Raw genomic sequence first — 16,539 nt, forward strand, 5'->3', positions numbered from 1 at the left:
GATAGAAGTAGCCCATTTTTCTTAACACATCAAGCCAAGGAACGAGCAATTTTTTTCACCATTTTTTTCGTCAGTGTCTATATATAGATGTGTGAGCCTTATCTTTGTTGCTTGAACTTTCTTTCCTATTATCTCAAGTAGAAAGAGAATACAATTTCCCTGAAATAGTGAAACGAGGGTGTATTTCAATGAGAACAAGGAGTTCTTGTTCCTCTGTGTTTTGGAAAGGTTTATTAACAATATCATTTCACTCACGTCATGATTATCATGACCAAAATGGTCACGCTTATCAGTATTATCACGATATTGCTAAAAGTCATAATTGCAACGGTGCAGAAAGCATTGCAACAAATTGTGTTTTGAATACAACAAAAATAAACAACCATGTGTACATTTATTAGAATTCGAGAACAGCAGAAAAGATAGTAGGACACACATCGACCCCGCCGGCCATCGACATCAAAGTCTGTCACACCGACACCCGACCAGACAAAAAGCGTTTAATACGTCGCTAAAGCTAATGACTGTGTTTATATTATCTTCCCAAACTATTTATCAAAGGTCTTCGTCATGAGTGATGCAGTAAAGAAAACAATAAGCTGACTAAGCAATTTAATAGGTGGAAATGAATCTGCACACGCTCACTTTTGTGGCTGACCAGTTCCTTCTGCATTGAAGCATTACAGCGATCCATTTTTAAGAAAACAGGCGATCTGAAATGTATGTTTGGACATATGTTTTAGCCATACAGTGACATTATGTGAAGGGGTTATGATTACATTCCAGAAAGCAGTCAGTGCTACCAAACATGGCGGAAGGCAGTCAAAATTATGTGTAATTTGTTTCTATAATTAACTGTATCCTTATTATGATCGGTATAAGACACACACTTATGTTCTCAAATTTTCGTCAGTCTCCAAACTCTAGTACGTTTAGGTGATTGTGCTAATTGCTTTCTTCTTGTGCCACTTTGTAATTTTACATCCAGCCATGGAATTCTGCTGGGAGTATTTGACTAGATTATTAATTGACAGTGCAAAACTGACAAGTTTGAACAAGCTTGACTCGCTATAAGTGCTTTAACATCTTTTGTCACACAGCGACAAACTGGACAAACTATTTCCCTGAGCTTCTTCAAATCTTTTTTCCCCCTCCCCTTTTCAGTGAAACCTACTGTTTGAGCGACTCTACTAGTTTCTCAGCATTGCACACAATGCCTCCCATTGACACAAACTCACATTGGGCTTGTAACAAACTCAACAACACTGTATACTGTGTATATACAATACTGTCTATGGAATAGCTACCAAGGAACAACCATGACACATAAAATACTGATATGAACCAAAACAACTTGACAAGGCTGTATTTAATGTATGTCCATTTCATATTACAGATTTATCCATGTACAGTGGGTACGGAAAGTATTCAGATCCCCTTAATTTTTTCACTCTTTATATTGCAGCCATTTGCTATGATCATTTAAGTTAATTTTGTTCCTCATTAATGTATACACAGTTCCCCATTTTGACAGAAAAAAAAAACAGAATTGTTGAAATTTTTGCAGATTTATTAAAAAAAAAAACTAAAATATCACACAGCCATAAGTATTCAGACCCTTTGCTCAGTATTTAGTAGAAGCACCCTTTTGCGCTAATACAGACAAGAGTCTTTTTGGGAATGATGTTTTTCACACCTGGATTTGGGGATCCTCTGCAGATCCTGTCCAGTTCTGTCAGGTAGGATGGTGAACGTTGGTGGACAGCCGTTTTCAGGTCACTCCAGAGATGCTCTATTGGGTTTAAGTCAAGGCTCTGGCTGGGCCATTCAAGAACAGTCACAGAGTTGTTCTGAAGCCACTCCTTCGTTATTTTAGCTGTGTGCTTAGGGTCATTGTCTTGTTGGAAGGTGAACCTTGGGCCCAGTCTGAGACCCTGAGTACTCTGGAGAAGGTTTTCGTCCAGGATATCCCTGTGTCTTACACTGAGGAGAGGCATCCGTCGGGCCACTCTGTCATAAAGCCCGACTGGTGGAGGGCTGCAGTGATGGTTGACTTTCTAGAACTTTCTCCCATCTCCCGACTGCATCTCTGGAGCTCAGCCACAGTGATCTTAGTGTTCTTCTTTACCTCTCTCATGAAGGCTCTTCTCCCCCGATTGCTCAGTTTGGCCGGACGGACAGCTCTAGAAAGGGTTCTGGTCGTACCAAACGTCTTCCAGTTAAGGATTATGGAGGCCACTGTACTCTTGGGAACCTTAAGTGCAGCAGAAATTTGTTTGTAACCACAATTCAGTCTCTGAGCTCTTCAGGCAGTTCCTTTGACCTCATGATTCTCATTTGCTCTGACATGCACTGTGAGCTGTAAGGTCTTATAACGACAGGTGTGTGGCTTTCCTAATCAAGTCCAATCAGTATAATCAAACACAACTGGACTCCAATGAAGGTGTAGAACCATCTCAAGGATGATCAGAAGAAATGTTAAATATATGTGTCACAGCAAAGGGTCTGAATACTTATGGCTGTGTGATATTTCAGTTTTTCTTTCTTAATAAATCTGCAAAAATTTCAACAATTCCGTTATTTTTTTTTCTGTCAATATGGGGTGCTGTGTTTACATTAATGGGGGAAAAAATGAACTTAAATAATTTTAGCAAAGGGCTGCAATATAGCAAACAGTGAAAAATTTAAGGGGTCTGAATACTTTCCGTACCCACTGTATGTGGTCTACTCGCAGCATTAATGCGAAATGATCCTGGTTAGAGTCTAGAAAAAAAGTAATGAAGCTGGCTCTTGGTTTGACTTCAGAGCATTACTGCACCCTGACATGTTCTAATGAGTTTAGTGTTGGACCAAGGCAAACACTATTTCCCGAATCTGTCCTGTGAGACATTTTTATTGCTTTACTTGCCGAGCACTTTGCAGGCATGGAGGAAAAACGGGTCCAAGGCCGCTGGCCGGTTAACTTGCATTTTTAGGTTGAAGCACACAGGCCCCTCTGGGTCATGTCCATGTGCGGAAGCATTTTACGGTTTAACGTCTGGCATGCCCTTTTCGTCCGATTGCGTTTCCGCCCTTCCTCCCCAAAACTGCAGGTCCTTGCACAGCCCCTGGGGCAGGAAAGTCCGACTGCTTGCACAAACTGAATTTCTCAAGCATTTAAAATGCAAGGTGACAGTGTGTTTCAGCCAACATCACCTGCTTATAGTGCCGAAGTCCAGCAAACAGTCCCCCCCCCCCCCCCCCCGCTTTTGTTTTACATCATTCTTAATTCTGTCTCACAAATTTTGCATGAGCTCACACCTTTATCGAGCCTCTAGAGGTTTCAGCAGCAGTTGCTTTGGTTTTAATGAGTGAGTGAGTGATCTAAAGTATGCATGCCTCTGGGGTATGCTACCTGAAGGGGCTATCATCTATCGTCTTCTATTTCTCCGCTGCCCATCACCCTCTGAAATCTCCTTTTCAAAGCTCGATGTTAATTTGTTTTTAAACTATGTATTTACAAGTGGATTATTGCAACAGTTACACAACAGACAGATCTTTATCTGGCAGCTCGAGTTATTGGGGTTCCCATTTGAGAATTGAGCAGGTTGCTCAGACAGTAATTCTGTCTGGAAAGATGGCTGAACAAAAACCTTGGTGAATATGATATTAAAGATATTCAAAACACTTCAAGTGATTCATGCTTGTTTGATAGGCTGTTTTACGCTGCCAATTAAATCAGTCTAAAATTGTCAGCAGAATTTGGTGATTGGATGTAAAAAAGAAATAAAAAAGAAAGCACAAATTGATTAACAGTTATAGCAAACCTTTGTAAATAAGTCTCAAAATAGATTTTTGGGAAATAGATCTGCATATAAGTACTGAGTACTGAACACACTCAACTGAAAATGATAAATCACAATGGCGGATCGCAGGATATGATATGACAAGACAAGACACTGGATAATGCTTCTACAACCAAGTGTACATTTACTATATGACCAGCAGAAAATAGTGATGAAGCGGTTTACAGATAAATGGAAAAGTGTAAAAATATCATCTGGGCTGCCTTCGCTATGTTTCGTAGTACTTGACTTCTGTCTTCTCCTTCTATGTATGCTTTGCGTCTTCTTCCTCCTTTTGATTGCTTTTTCAGTTTACTGTACTGTTAACTGTGACATATTTTCAGACAGTCAGTATGAGTTAGTGTATCAAATTGTCATTGTCTTTGCTACCGCATTCAGCATGTCAAAGAATAGTAGTCGTCTGTCAGGAAAGGCATGTTGTCTCGCAGGTCAGCACGAAAGACTCGAATTACCACTACTGCGCATGTACGTCAAGACCAGAAGGGGGACAACAAGGGAGGGTACAGGCACTTTTGGGAGAAAGACAAATATTCCCAAAAATAAACAATGACGTCGATTATGAAATTAATTGTCTGTGATTTTCATCGCAAAGTAATCGTGACTAGTGACGAGTGGTCCAGTCTTGGCAGCCCTACAACGTATACAGTTGAAATGGAAGGCGAACCTTCGTTTGGAAAAGGTGGATGATGAAAAAATAATGGACTGAACATTTGACCATTTCAGCCAGTGGAGTGCTGCAGTGGCATACTATAGTTGACAACACAACTCTTAAAACGCAGTGACCCACGGAAAACCTATTTTGGTGTCCTTGAGAGAATATTTTCAATGAGAATGGAAGACCGCATTGATGGAGTGTATTCATCTTTTCATACTGTACCTGAAATGTTGAAGTCTTATATCTCTCAGATGTGATGGAAAGGGGGTAAAGTCAGTACTTGCCCATCCATAAAAGGCGCGGGATTGGGTTTGAAATGAAGCGAAGAAAAAGGACCTGCTGTGAATCTGACCCGAAGGCATTTGAATAAAAAAACTGAGTGTTTTTGCTACTGCTTGGACATTTTAAAAAAGATCGGCCGTTTTCTCAAAGTCTCAAGTGCTGTATCTCAACAACCTGTAGAAATGTTTACATTTTTTCACCCCCCAGCAGCACGCTGTTCTTCATATGGCTTATGAAGAAATAAACGTCTAATACAGGAAGTCACTACTATCCAACAGCAAGCCTTTGCACCCCCTAAGGATCAGCTATATGTAGCCCACAGACTTCTCACTGAGGAAGTACCACAACCAAGCAAGCTTCTTTGCAGCTACCGAAAATCCGCCATTTTGTTTGTTCCCAAAAAGACAGAGGACTACATGCAACCACTATTGTTTCATTATAAATGTGATAAGAGTATGTGTTGTATTGGACACTCGGGATTTAGAATTCATGCTCAGTAGTCGTCATAGTAATGCCAAGCTGTTCTCACGTTGGCACACCCCGCAGTAGAAGGGGCGGTTTAAGAAATTGCTAATTTGCATGAGACAGGGCAGGCCCCTCCAAAAACTGAAGAGGGCTGTTTAGAATTTTATCAAGACACCTCAAAACTGTTTTAATTTGGAGAAAAATGTCACATCTTCTTTACATTAAGGCAAAACAATTGGTGGAATGTACCAAAAGTGAAGACTTCACACCAAGGGCAAACCTTGTGGCTAACGTAATCAATCTCTGGTCTCTCAATCAATAATCCAGTCTCTCAATACATAATCCAGAGTACTCCGAAATTCCTGAGAGCGCAGAATTAATTATTAGATAAGCAAAGTTAATTTGCCCGAGTATGCATATTCATGGCAGCCTTATCCCGGGAACACTGAGGCTCATTTACATTTAAAGCGGCACGTGGCGGTCAAGGACTGTGTGTACCACGAGGCTTTGGAGCATTCCAATGAGTTCTCGTTTTGAGCGGAGGGATACGACTTCGACCTGCATGCCGAGCCTTTAAACACGGAAAGCGCTGCAGTGCGTTAAAACTGTTGTTACTCTAAATTTTAGCCTAATCATGTGTGGAAAACATCTGGAATGCTTACTCCTGAATCAGCTGTTGCGCTATGCATTTCTTTTTCAAAAGTGGACATATGCTTAATTTTCTGCAGTTTAAAACAATTCCCAGGTGTCTTAAAAATGGTCTGACATTCTTTGGTCAAAATAAACAAAAGGAAAATAATTATTATCCACTTGAGACACTGATTGATTCACTCCGTTTTGGGGGGGAGGGGCTGGGGGCGATTCTGTTTCTTTCAAATGAGCTCCTGTTCACCCTGACCGATTTTACAATGACCAAGCAGGGCTTTTCATTACTACGTAACCCGGAGAACATGTATAGGTGAGCGGCTACTTCTGACACTACAGAGTCTGAAGAGAAGCGCAAGCCCATAATGACAAAGTCAAAGCATTTTTTTTTTTGTGGAGGCAGTACTTCATCACTATGCCACCAAAGTGTACTTGTCAATTACTGTGGCTGATCCATGCACGTGCCGCTTGCTACTGACACTTTTAACACTCGGGTCTTCGCTTGAAAGTAGCTGATCTTTGACTCGCCGAGCTGGGGCAGAGAAACTCCGTTTAGATGCGGTATTACGTACATTTTGATGTTGATAGTTTTGCCGAACATTTGAGTATTTGCGTATCAGATGTTAATGCTGTTAGTTAACGCTAATCTGTGCTAGCACTGCAACTCTGCTTACTTTTTGCTTATTGACACGATCAGGCGTCAGTGGTGTCTGAGGCCGACTCTGGCTGTTGGTTGAAAACTGTGGCTCTTCACCCAGCTCAGCTGCCAAGTCATTAGCGGAGGAGCACAGGAGGGGGTATTTTGTGAATAGCTCATTTGTGATAGCGACAATTTAGCTGACCTTGTGTCACTCAGAGGTTAATGCTGCTAATGCTAATTTTCGCTAACCTGCAGTCCTGCATAACTTTTATTTCTGTGACATGATAGTGGTTCTGACCACTTCTTGAAAATAGCTGCTAAGTCACAGGAAGAGAAAATGTATGTGGGCGGTGATATTATGTAAATTAGCCAAATGGTGATGTCAGCATTTTGCTAGTTTGCATTATATAATTTGGCAAAAGTCAAAACATCATCAACAACAAAAAGAAAATATGGCCCAATGTGCCGGCAAGTTTGTCTGGACTTACTGGCAGACATTTCAGTCGCAAATGTTAGACTCGAGTAAATATTTGTCAAATATACTGTATGTGAGTTGGAAAACATACAGCTTGTGTTTTGTTGTTGGACACGAGTCAAGCCAAATGCTTGCTATTGCCAGTGCAACATGTGTTTTAATGACTGCTTGTTCAGCAAAGCCTTTCCTTGGCTTTAAGCCAGTTAGTTCTTTATTTTTTTACATACTGCTCAAATAATCTCCCAAACGCAGCAGAGGCTACTGAGCATCCTTTTGTTTTGACCCTGGCTACAAGTTGTTGCCTATTACCTGAAACAGGTTAACACATTTAAGACATTTCAAGGCTCTGGTAGTTATGGCACGTTAGGATTTGCAGTTAATGTAAGATTTGAATGCATTTTTGGGTACCAAAGACATTTTGTGAGCAAGCAAACAGAGGATCTGTTGGCTCGCCGCTCCCATCGCCGGTCTTGCCAAACACCCTGGGCTACAGAATGTTCAATTCTTTTGTAGCTTCCTTTTCACTCCTGCATCTTTCATAAGTGCGGCCACGATGCTGCGTGCGATGTGTACTGCAGCGGTTAACGTCATTCGCCGGGAAGAGGGCTGACACTTGGTGCAACATGCGGTGCCCTTGTGTACACTTTGAAAACACCAACATATTGTACATACTGTCAGTTATTTTCTCCACAGGTGCATCAAGCCATGATTAATCAACAATTTCATACAATCGACCAGATTCTTAGCAATCGAGCTGACACCGTGTTTTTCAGAAAGCAACTAAGTAAGTGAATCAGCAGCCCCGCATGCACACCATTTTGCCTTAATTCCTTCAAGACATTATTAATCAACAATTCCACACAACCGACAATCATGTTTTTCACCTTCTTTAGAGAGCAAACTAATTGAGTGACACAACAGCCCTTCTGGGAGCACCTACTACTTACTTACTACTTACTCAACAATTACTACTGGGGCTGCTCAAGAATTCGAGTATGCCGAAAAATGAAAAGCCAAATCAGATTTCTTTTTATTAGAATGACAAGGAATCAAAGAATAACATATGACTCACTTCACTCTGACCAGAGCTCCAACTGCTGCCATGCTGCATTTACTTCAAACAAAATAAAATATTCCACGATCTTTAGCTTTTTTTTATGATCGACACCATTCGGGCGTACTGTGTGCCGCACTGCACTACTTTCTGTTAATGTAGATAGTCTTAGCAACAAATTTGAAGACGAGATGCGTCTACGTGCTGTAGCAGCGTAGCAAACCGGCGTGCGTACGTGGCGGCCATGTTGGCACGAGTGATGTTCCCACCAAAGGCAATGCATGGACATTGAAATTAAGCCGTAACGCTCATTTCTAAATCGATTTTCATAAGGTTTACTTTTTTGTTAATGCCAAAGCGTGTGCTATCAATGCACAACATGTGGGGAAAAAGCCTAAAAAATATTTTTACCTGTGTGAGGTTATTCCCACTTCCCTTGTGATTGTACAGCGTTGTGTGCAACCATATGCAGCACAATATGCCGGCATCCTTGTTGTTTCAGTTTTCTTGCCGTCCACATATATCGAATGTGTTGACGACTTTGCCCTTACAAGCTTAGTGTCGCCGCAGGCATGTAGTTTGAAAGGGGCATGTAGCGTATTTACAGTACCTATTTAGATCTACCCCCATATTTCTTCAGTTGCTTTAAGACTTAATTAATCAACAGTCAATTCCACACAATCGACATAGTTCTTAATTATTATGATTATTACCGTAATTTCTCGTGTATAATGTGCATCCCCCCCCCCAAAAAATGTCAAAAGTCAATCGTGCGCATTATACATAGATGTAGGGGAAAATAAAATAAACATTTTCCCATTTTATAAATGTATGCCGCCATCTAGTGGTTATGAAAAAGCTGTACACTTTCAGCCTAATATACCACCGCCACCTAGTTGTTATGAAAAAGGTGTATCCAACTCTTTCATTCCACTATGACAGGGGGACGTATGACTGCATGCATATATGTACAGTTGTGCTCGTACGTTTACATACCCTGGCAGAATTTGTGAATTTTTTATTTATTTATTTTTTTTAAAATACGACTGATGACTGAACAACAACAATCATTGATTTCTTTATGGTTATGTTTTGTTTGATGATCATGTTTCTCTGAAATGGTTGACAGTTTAATTTGAATCCCATTAAAATACAATTTAATTGGGTTCACCTGGCCCTTTTCTTTAAAGAATTGTACCCATCTTACAAATTCTGCCTGGGTAATCAAACATATGAGCACAACTGTGTGTTTACTCATTTACTAAATAAAGGTAGGGCTGTGAATTTCAAACTAAGAGCAAGTAAATTTAAAAAAGTATTACATTTAAACGTCCAAATAAAGTGCTTAACTTCAGAATAATTCTTAGAAAAAAACTAACAAAATACAGATAATACTTCATTTTGATCATATGGGTAGAAGCAAAATCATGCATTGTAAAAATGCATTATACATCGGTAGAAGGATTTTCCAGAATTTTGAGGTCAACGTTGGGGGTGCGTATTATACATGGGTGGGCATTATACCCGAGAAATTACAGTACTTCCTAGTGCTGACATGTCCTTCATTAGACAGCGAACTGGTTGAGCATCAATCAACAGCGCTTTCTGTGGTTGCAGCCGAGTATTATTTCAAGACATCAACTATTGATTCCAGACAATTGACAGAATTCTTAACGGCTAATGGATTATTACTTCCCATATCTGATATTGTTCTTAGTTCTAATTTTGCCTCCAATGCTTCATGTCAGGATTAATCAGCATTTTCACACATTCGAGAACATTTCTGAAAATCAGTCGATTATTGCTTCCCATATCTGATGTCATGTTAGTGTTCTTCAGACACCAAACTAGTTGGGGCTGGATAGACAGTGCCTGTGCTTGTTGCAGCCACGTATTCTTTGAAGACATGATTAATTGCCAAATCACTGCATCACAACCAACAGAATTATGCATATCGAAAGCCATGAAATGAAACCGTTCCTTCTCGAATTGCGGTGTTATCGAGTGACAGACGTCTCGGGGTCTGTGCTGGATATTTCTGAAGAGACAGCAGTAGAATCAGAGCTCGGTAGGGTTCTGTTTTGAGGTGCCTCTCCCCCCCCTTCTGGCGCACTGCTACAATGCGAGCATGCGCCTCTTCGCATTAACAACAAGCAGCAGCAGCTGCTTGGCTGTGCAACGCAGGAGGCTGCTGCTGCTGTTGTGTGCAACACGGCGAGAAGCGGGAGAGAGCCGGTGCACGGGACTTGATCCCCCCACACGTCAATAAAACTGACAACAAGGATGAGGATTATTCCTTTTTCTGGCAGTTTGGCCTGTAAACGGCTTTCTAGAGTGTCTGCTGTGTACTTTACATTGAGGATAAGCGCCACCAGTCATGACTCAAGTGTCAGCTGACATGAACCTGTAGTCCTTACCTCAGCATACTGAAATGATGTATGGTCAAGATACAAGTTTCTATCATAGGATTCAATCCATATATCCATTTATGTGTATGGCTTATCCTGTTCAAGGTCCTGGTGGTGGCCGGGTGTATGGAAGACTACAGCCCAGACCTAAAAATAAAAAAAATTGATTTTTAAAAAACAGCTATGTGAAACCTTCCATTGGCTCCAAATCGGTTTTCATTTATTCATGTATTCCATCTTTTGGCTGCCCTCACATCCCTTTTCACCAAAATGAACTTCAAGGCTAGCAAAATGACGGACTGTATTCCGGTTCGTCAAAATTGCCATTTCAGAGACAAAACAGGTGAGCTGGCATTTCTTCACCTTTTTCTTCCACACAGAATCCATTGAAATGGGACATTTTCACACAGAACGAATGTTAGCGCCAGAGCCTCTTGCAATGTGTGCAATACTGTACTTGTTTGAAACACACATGTCCCAGCTTTCAGCTTTTTCACACAGCCACCACCCCGCCTCTTGTTATACACCTCCAAAGCCAGAAAATTCTCCAGTTTACTTCGAACAGCCCAATCTTGGATGAGGTGCTTTAAGGATAGAAAATAGATCAAATTTGTTTTGTGTATTCATTTATTTGTTTGCATTTGCACACTTAAGAATTCAATACGGACATTTATAGTGACCGTATTACACTTAATCAGTGGGAAATTGATTCAGACATGACATTCTGCTACTAAGCACATTTCCCGATAAATCATGCATGATATTTGTGTCATCGTAAAAGCCCATGAAAGGTTTTAAACCACGTCACGTTTAGTCGACCTGCATCTGGCAGACATACGACGAACATCCCATCACACAGATGCTAAATAGTTTTATTGTAACGTGTGCCACTAGTAGAAATAAAAATAGATACTCCTTCGATCTCTCCACTGCTTCCCATTTTATTCATGTTCCGGCAAAATTGATGCAGGGCCTTACAAACCTCATGAATAGCCATTCTCTGTCAGTTTTGATTTTGCTGCTGATTACATTCTCCGAGAGATTTTACAGGATTTACTCATGAATACAAATAGGGCTACAAGGCTGTTTTAATATTATGGCGTAGTTTAAAATAATATTTCTTCCTCCCGGTTTTTAGCTGAATTATTCATTCAGTTAAAGGGCCACGAAGGGATTTTCCCAGGGAGTTTCCCTGAAAGCCTTTCTTCACTGTATCCCTTTAAAAAATAAATAAATAAATAAAAGTGCAAGAAACGGCAAAATAACTAAAGGGAAAATGAATCTTGTTATTATTCATTCCACTTGAAAACACAGATGCTACATGTCAGGAAATGGATGGGGGGGGGGTGGGCGGGGGGCTAAACCTTTGAATTAAAAATTTTAAAAAAAGTACCCCAGTGCTTTCCTTTATGAACACATTTTTAACTGTAAACGGGATTACTTAGTGCAGCCTGGTGAGCTAGTGGTTAGCCCGTCTCCCTCATACGACTGGTCCGATAAATCTCGACTCAGGCCCCCTGTGTGGAGCTTTCCTCCGGGTAATCTGGCTTCCTCCTACATGCCAAAAACTTGCATGTTTGGTTCATTGAAGAATTATTTTCCCTATATCTGTCCTGCGATTGACTGGCACCCAGTCCAGGGTGTACCCTGCTTCTGGCCAAAGTCAAAAAGTATAAGCTCCAACTCACCTGTGACCTAATGAATAGCTAAATAGAATGAGAAGTAGCTTAGAAGTAGTAGTAGAAATAGAATGAGTGTAGCTCCTCGCTACACTTTGTCTTTTAACTCCCGCTGTAAATGTTAGCTTTACAGATGCCATGTCTGCCGTTGCGGTGAAGGTTTCTACTACGGTCACGCTTGCCACCTTGTAACGCAGCTTGTTGAAATGTTAACCAACATCTACAACCCCTATTCCAATGAAGTTAGGAGGTTGTGTTAAACAAATAAAAACACAATAAAATGACTTGCAAATCATGTTCAACCTATATTTAATTGAATACACTACAAAGACAAGATATTTAATGTTCAAACTGATAAACTTTATTGTTTTTAGAAAATAATCATTAATTTTGAATTTTATGGCTGCAACAGGTTCCAAAAAAGGTGGGACAGGGTCATGTTTACCACTGTGTTACATCACCTTTTCTTTTAACAACATTCAATAAATGTTTTGGAACTGAGGACACTAATTGTTGATGTACAGCTTCAGCTGTTCAACAGTCCGGTGTCTCCGTTGTCGTATTTTACGCCTCATAATGCGCCACACATTTGGAATGGGAGATAGGTCTGGACTGCAGGCAGGCCAGTCTAGTGCCCGCACTCTTTTACTAAGAAGCCACGCTGTTGTAACATGTCCAGAATGTGGTTTGGCATTGTCTTGCTGAAATAAGCAGGGGCGTTCATGAAAATGACGTTGCTTGGATGGCAGCATATGTTTCTCCAAAACCTGTATGTACCTTTCAGCATTAATGGTGCCTTCACAGATGTGTAAGTTACCCATGCCATTGGCACTAACACAGCCTCATACCATCACAGATTCTGGCTTTTGAACTTTGCGTCCATAACAGTTCGGATGGTTCTTTTCCTCTTTGGCCCAGAGGACATAACGTCCACAATTTCCAAAAACAATTTGAAATGTGGATCCGTCGGACCACAGAACACTTCCACACTTTGCATCAGTCCATCTTAGAGGAACTCGGGCCCAGAGAGCTGCCGGCTGGCTTTTGATAAATGGTTTTGCTTCATAGTAGAGTTTCAAGTTGCACTTACGGATGTAGCGCCGAACTGTATTTACTGACCTTGGCTTTCTGAAGTGTTCCACAGCCCATGTGGTGATATACTTGACACATTGATGTCGGTTTTTGATGCAGAGGCGCCTGAGGGATCGAAGGTCACGGGCAATCAATGTTGGTTTTCGGCCTTGCCGCTTACATGCAGCGATTTCTCCAGATTCTTTGAACCTTTTGATGATATTATGGATTGTAGATGATGAAATGCCTAAATTACTTGCAATTGTACGTTGAGGGACATTGTCCTTAAACTGTTCGACTATTTTCTCACACGCTTGTTCACAAAGAGGTGAACCTCGCCCCATCTTTGCTTGTGAGTGAATGAGCAATTCAGGGAAGCTCCTTTTATAGCCAATCATGTTCCCAATTACCCTGTTCACCTGTGGGATGTTCGAAACAGGTGTTTTGTTAGCATTCCTCAACTTTCTCATTCTTTTTTGCCACCTGTCCCAGCTTTTTTGGAACGTGTTGCAGCCATAAAATTCTGAGTTAATTATTATTTGCTAAAAACAATAAAGTTCATCAGTTTGAACATAAAATATATTTTCTTAGTAATGTATTCAATTAAATATAGGTTGAACATGATTTGCAAATCATTGTATTCTGTTTTTATTTATGTTTAACACAACGTCCCAACTTCATTGGAATTGGGGTTGTAATTAGGTGAAGCCGCAGCAGCTGTGTGGGCACGCACTGCAGATGCAAACCTTGTCCAAAAGGCTCTCCCGTAAAATGTCTCTGCTGCTGCAGTTTTGCCGGGAAGGCTTTGGGAATGAATCTCTTAATACATTTCAAAACATTCATTTAGTTATCGATCAATTCCACCCATTTTCTTTGTAGGCAAATGTCCAGCCTTTGTAAAACAAAGCATGAACAACAGGCACACACTAAGATTTTTTTGTTTTGTTTCATGCACCGCTCATCTCGATACGTGGTGCCTAGTGAAGCGCTCTCAGATTCGTGCCATCCATCACCACAACGAGAGCGTGGGCTTCTTCACAGCCTGTCGGCCGTCCTTTCATTCCGGTCCTGTTGGGGAACGGTGATTGGATCCCAGTCAACCTGCAATAGATGGATTGGCCCTTGTCCCGACGATGATTGAGTGACTGCGCCCGTCTGCCTGCCTGCCGCCGTCCACACACGTGTACAGTAGACGTCCTTGATGTGGACGCGTGATGCCGTTACCCTCTGCACAACGGCACATCTGTTTCACTTCATCTCCTCTTATTTGAATTTGGAATTCCCTCCATCGCCCTCCCTGGCTTGTGGCTTCTTTGTGTCGCAAGATGGTTATTCCTGTGAAAAAGTATGCTCGACTTGGCTGTCAAACAAATGTAATCCCAGCAGAATGAAACATTCAGATGACGCTGATGTGAGAAGCATATGAAACAAATACTGATTACGCAAATCAGCCTTTTTTTTTTTTGCAGCAGAACAAGGATTTTCAAGTATTCTGTGGCAGGTGTCGTATAATAATGTCACAGTACAGGTGCTTGTCACTCTTACTTGTATGCATGTGTGTGTTGTTCCTGTGTTGTGTTAGTGTGCTTGCTTTTTTTCCAGAGATTAGTAATTGCTTCGTGTCACGTTATTGAAATGAATGCCATGCGCTATTACGCGAGTTTAATGATGTGAAACAATTGCTCTTAACAAAGCCATCAATCACAAGCATTGCTATGGTAACTTTTTGCTGTGACGCTGATGTTATCATGAAAGATATTTTTAATTTATGCATTTACCATGTAAAATGGTACACAGTTATCTCCCACTTATTCATCATTTTTTGAAGGAACCGTATTCTCTTTTATTTGCTGAAAAACTACCATATTTCTGTGTCTATAAATTCTACATAAGATGCCACAAGTTGGCACCAAGGTCCCGTCTAAATAGGAATTTGTCTCAAGGAAGTATGTCGTCGTGATACATCTCGACTGAGAGACAAGCTTTGTATGTCAGAAGGAACCTGGGTTGTTAAGCGTTTTCGCTCCATGTGCATGGACAACACACACTTAAGGTGCATTTTTCAAAATCAAACCATCTGTAAGCCATTTGTTTTTAAAGGTAACACTGGATAATTTGTTTGAAATATTAAACTATTTTGAGATCAGAGTTTGTGGTATATTTACTGTTTAAACAATTAATATAGGCAGTTATAACATTTTTAGGGGGTCAGTTTTAGACTTTACACCAAACTGATGGGCTTGATCGGTATAGGTCGATAATTAGTATTTTATGCCGATCGGCTTTAATGTCATACAAAAGACATTTACTCTGCGTCGCCGTCGTATACAGTATATTTGAATCCAAAAGCTAGTTTATTTTTAGCCTTGTCGCGTGTCTTTTGACGTCAGTTACGATCACTGGGCTTTGTCCATAAAATGCGACTGGATACATTCTTTACCACGAGAACAACAATGGATCTCACTTGTATTGTGTTGGTCAACAAAGAATAAAACGGGGGGAAACGTGTGGTGGTGGTGGTCACCGGTGCTCGGGAGAAGACTTTCGTTCAAGGATTGTACTTTTAATACGATACGGCTCACAAGCAGCCAACAAAATGTTATGTAGCCTAGCAAGCTATTGCTAGCACTAATGGTTGTACATAAACATGCCGATGTTGACTCATGCTCTAAAGTTTCAGTGTGTGAACCAACTTAATTACAATAATTTAATTACAGTAAGTTAGCACCCATTATTTCTGTCATGTTGTAATGTTGGTTTGACCTGACTGATTAGAATACATGACCTGACTAGAGAATACTTTTGAAGATACTCAGTATACAGTACACAAGTATATACAGTATATGAACAAGTCATTTAAATAGACACATTGCTCCATCTTGTGATCGGATCGGTTATCGTTTTTTTTAACTCGCTGATCGTGATCGGCCCCAAAGGTTCTAATAGTGTAAAGCGTAGGCAAAAAAACAAGGTCAATTATCAGAACAGGGTCTAGGCTTACTATGAGTCGGTGACGTGGAAACTAGGAATGCTGGAACGTGACAACAAGGTACGAGGAGGGAGTTGAGTAAATTTCCGTCAGAACCAGAGTCAATAAATACAGATGTATGAATCTCTTGGGCGGCACGGAGGCCGACTGGTTAGAGCGTCTGCCTCACAGTTCTGAGGACCGAGGTTCAATCCCCGGCCCCGCCTGTGTAGAGTTTGCATGTTCTCCCTGTGCTTGCGTGGGTTTTCTCCGGGCACTGCGGTTTCCTCCCACATCCCAAAAACATGCATTGACAACTCTAAATTGCCCGTAGGTGTGAATATGAGTGTGA

The 16,539-nt window shown here is 40.9% G+C and overlaps 1 protein-coding gene across 1 annotated transcript in view; it reads left to right on the plus strand.

Annotated features, from left to right (window-relative positions):
* Nucleotides 1-16,539, plus strand: part of LOC133489162 (receptor-type tyrosine-protein phosphatase F-like) — a 212,041-nt gene that overhangs the window by 16,805 nt on the left and 178,697 nt on the right. The gene's annotated exons all lie outside the window — the stretch shown is intronic.

This window comes from Phyllopteryx taeniolatus, chromosome 14 (genome assembly GCF_024500385.1).
Source record: "Phyllopteryx taeniolatus isolate TA_2022b chromosome 14, UOR_Ptae_1.2, whole genome shotgun sequence".
NCBI classification, from domain to species: domain Eukaryota; kingdom Metazoa; phylum Chordata; class Actinopteri; order Syngnathiformes; family Syngnathidae; genus Phyllopteryx; species Phyllopteryx taeniolatus.